The sequence below is a fragment of the Herpailurus yagouaroundi genome, unplaced genomic scaffold, assembly GCF_014898765.1.
Source record: "Herpailurus yagouaroundi ecotype Mexico unplaced genomic scaffold, PumYag 186, whole genome shotgun sequence".
NCBI lineage: Eukaryota > Metazoa > Chordata > Mammalia > Carnivora > Felidae > Herpailurus > Herpailurus yagouaroundi.
Genome location: NW_024412417.1, coordinates 48,222,979 through 48,227,181, shown reverse-complemented (window position 1 = coordinate 48,227,181; position 4,203 = coordinate 48,222,979). Strand labels below are relative to the sequence as shown.

General features: G+C 45.0%; 1 pseudogene; it reads left to right on the top strand.

The window, feature by feature from the left end:
* Window positions 1–1,676, top strand: LOC121043094 (26S proteasome regulatory subunit 4-like; annotated as a pseudogene).
* Window positions 1,677–4,203: the final 2,527 nt, after the last annotated feature.

Genomic DNA, 4,203 nt, shown 5'->3' with positions numbered 1-4,203 from the left:
ATGAATGACGTAAGCTTCCGCTTCCATAAGCTAGAAAAGGGGAAATTAGTTCAAAGCGGAGGGAAACAAATAACGATTCTATTTCGATGACACAGAAAACGGACAAACGATAGAGAAAAATCAGGGAAAACAAAAGCTGTTTCTTTGAAAAGCGGCAGTAACGTTGGTAAATATCTAGCCACGTTGGTCAAAAAGTAGAAGATACCAATCACCAATACCAGGAAGGAGGGAAATCATTTAAAATGTAACTAATTCTCTCTCCCTCTGCCCCTCTCCCCTGCTCATGCACTCTCTCTCTCAAAAAAAAAAAAAAAATTGAATTTCTAATTTTCTCAGAAAGAAATCCCCAGGGTTTCACTGGTGAAACCTATCACACATTTAAGGAAAAAATAAATTACTATGCAAACGACTTCAGAAAACGGATGTGGGTAGGATGCTTCACCACTCTTGGAAAGCAACCTTATCCTGATATCAAGACAAGACAAAACAAGGATGTCTTCTCATCACTTCTAACGCAAACGTACAAGACGCTGTAGTCAGCGAAATAAAGCAGGGGGGATAAGGTCTATAAAAATTATAAAGGAGGAAGGAAAATTCTTTGATTATCTGCATAAGAAATGCCAGAGAATCTAGAAAATCATTAATGGAACCAGTACATGAATCCACCTGGGTTCCAGGATGCAAGGTCAGCATAGCAAAATCAAACGTATTTCCACACACTAACAAGAACAATTGGAAAACAGATTTTTCAAAACCTAGAAAGAACTCAAGAAATATAAACAAGAGGTGCATTTTCCATAGTGGCAGTTCTAGTGGCCAAAGCAAGATAGGTCAGTCAGAGTGGTGGTCATGGCCCTGGAGGTGGCAAGAAGGATGACAGGGACAAGAAAAAGAAATACAGACCTCCTGTGCCAACTAGAGTGGGGAAAAAGAAGGGACCAGATGCTGCCAGCAAGCTGCCACCGGTGACACATCACACTCAGTGCCGCTTAAAACTACCGAGGCTAGAGAGAGAGAATGAAAGACTCTCAGGGAGAATGAGTTCATTAGAGATCAGGAACAAATGAAGCCTTTAGAAGAAAAGCAAGAGGAGAAAAGATCAAAGGTGGACGATCTGAGGGGGACCCCAATGTCGGTAGGAACACTGGAAGAGATCATCAAGGGCAATCGTGCCATCGTGTCCACATGTGTGGGCTCAGAACACTGCGTCAGTATTCTTTCTTTTGTAGACAAGGACCTCCTGGAACCAGGCTGCTCAGTCCTGCTCAACCACAAGGTACAGGTCATTGATGACACAGATCCCTTGGTCACAGTGATGAAGGTAGCAAAGGCCCCCTAGGAAACCTGTGCTGACACTGGGGGGTTGGACAACCAAACTCAGGAAATTAAGGAATCTGTGGAGCTTCCTCTCACTCATCCTGAATATTATGGAGAGATGGGTATAAAGCCCCCAAAGGGGGGGGGGGGTCATTCTCTATGGACCACCCAGCACAGGTAAAACCTTACCGGCCAAAGCAGTAGCAAACCAAACCTCAGCCACTTTCCTCAGAGTGGCTGGCTCTGAACTTATTCAGAAGTACCTGGGTGATGGGCCCAAACTTGTTCGGGAATTGTTTTGAGTCGCAGAACAACACGCATCATCCATCGTGTTTATTGATGAGATTGACGCCATTGGAACAAAAAGATAGGACTCAAATTCCGGTGGTGAAAGAGAAATTCAATGAACAATGTTGGAACTGTTGAACCAATTGGGTGCATTTGATTCAAGGGGTCACATGAAAGTGATCATGGCCACAGAGCAAATAGAAACTTTGGATCCAGCACTTATCAGACCAGGCCGCCCTGACAGGAAAACTGAGTTCCCCTCGCCTCATGAAAAGACTATGAAGTGCATCTTTCAGATCCACACGAGCAGGAGGACGCGGGCCAATGATGTGACCCTGGACAACTTGATCATGGCTAAAGATGACCTCTCCAGGGTTGACATCAAGGCAATCTGTATGGAGGGTGGTCTGATGGCTAGAGAGAATGCAGAATGAAAGTAACAAATGAAGACTTCAAAAGGCTAAAGAAAATGCTCTTTATAAAAAACAAGAAGGCCGGGGCGCCCAGGTGGCTCAGTCGGTTAAGCGTCCAACTTCAGCTCAGGTCATGATCTCACGGTTTGTGAGTTCGAGCCCCGCGCGTCGGGCTCTGGGCTGACAGCTCAGAGCCTGGAGCCCGTTTCAGATTCTGTGTCTGCCTGTCTCTCTAACCCTCCCATGTTCGTGCTCTATCTCTCTCTCTCTCTCAAAAATAAACCTTAAAAAAAATTTAAAAAAGAGAATCAGGAAAAAAAAAAGGTCCCCGAGGGGCTCTACCTGTAGTGACCACATTTGCCTTCAAGGAAACGGTCGGGAGAGTCCCGACTCCTCAGAGGGATGAGGCTGGGAAGCCGCCCGGAGGAACCCACGTTCCAGTCGATCTTTCTTAGCAGAACTTCCCGTGTCCCTTTCTGAGCTGATGTGTAGGGTGCCAACTGGGCTGCCTTCACGTGTTGGCCACTGCGGGGCTTCCCCCGCAATAAAGCAAGCTCCTCCTCCTCCTCAAAAAAAAAAAAAAAAAAAAAGCACAAACTAGAAAAGTTTGGTAAACTGTAGACTTAATAAAATGGTTTTTAAATCTGATCTTTAAAAGATACCATTCGGGGGGCGCCTGGGTGGCTCAGTCGGTTAAGCGTCCGACTTCAGCTCAGGTCACGATCTCGCGGTCTGTGAGTTCGAGCCCCGCGTCAGGCTCTGGGCTGATGGCTCAGAGCCTGGAGCCTGCTTCCGATTCTGTGTCTCCCTCTCTCTCTGCCCCTCCCTCGTTCATGCTGTGTCTCTGTCTCAAAAAATAAATAAACGTTAAAAAAAAAAAAAGTTTTGGGGCGCCTGGGTGGCGCAGTCGGTTAAGCGTCCGACTTCAGCCAGGTCACGATCTCGCGGTCCGTGAGTTCGAGCCCCGCGTCAGACTCTGGGCTGATGGCTCGGAGCCTGGACCCTGTTTCCGATTCTGTGTCTCCCTCTCTCTCTGCCCCTCCCCCGTTCATGCTCTGTCTCTCTCTGTCCCAAAAATAAATAAACGTTGAAAAAAAAAATTAAAAAAAAAAAAAAAATTAAAAAAAAACCATTTGGGCTAAATGGGTGATGGCTATTAAGGAGGGCACTTGTTTTGAGCACTGGGTGTTACTATGTAAGTAATGAATCACTAAATTCTACTCCTGAAACCAATTGTTACACTACATGTTAACTAACTAGAATTTAAATACAAATTTGAAGGAAAAGAAAAAAAGATACCATTAAGAAAATGAAAAGGCAAGCCAAAGATTAAAAGTACTTGCAATGAATATATATTTGGAAAAAAGACTCTTGTCTACAATATAGAAAAGACTCTTACAAGTCAGTAATAAGACAAACTCCCCAATTTAAAAAATGGGCAAAAGGTGGGGCACCTGGGTGGCTCAGTCAGTTAAGCACGTGACTTCAGTTCAGGTCACGATCGCGTGGTGAGTTTGAGTCCCGTGTCCAGCTCTGTGCTGACAGTTCAGAGCCTGGAGCCCACTTCGGACGCTGTGTCTTCCTCTCTCTCTGCCCCTCCCTCCCCCCCTCAAAAATAAATAAAACATTAAAAGAAGTTTTTAAAAATGGAGAAAAGGTGTGTAGACACATCACAAAAGACGATAGGTAATGGCAACACGTACACGACAAGATGCTCAATGCTATCACTGGGCGGACAAATATAAATTAGAAACGCAAATACACCATCACACACAACTAGGATGGATTACATTTCAGAGGAGTGTGGCAGGAGTAGGAAATGGTACAACCACTATTGAGAACTTTTTGGCAATTTCTCATAAAGTTAAAAACACACTGGAGCTTCTGGGTGGCTCAGTCGGTTAAGCGTCCGACTTCGGCTCAGGTCATGATCTCACGGTTCATGAGTTTGAGCCCCGCGTCGGGCTCTGTGCTGACAGCTCAGGGCCTGGAGCCCGCTTGGAGCTGTGTCTCCCTCTCTCTGCCCCTCCCCGACTCACGCTGTGTCTCTCTCTCTCTCTCTCTCTCTCAAAAATACACATTAAAAAAAAAATAAAAATAAATAAAGTTAAAAACACACTTATAACTCAGAAAGTAAATTCCTAGGCATTCACTGAAGAGAAATAAAGAGGCATTTCCAAACAAA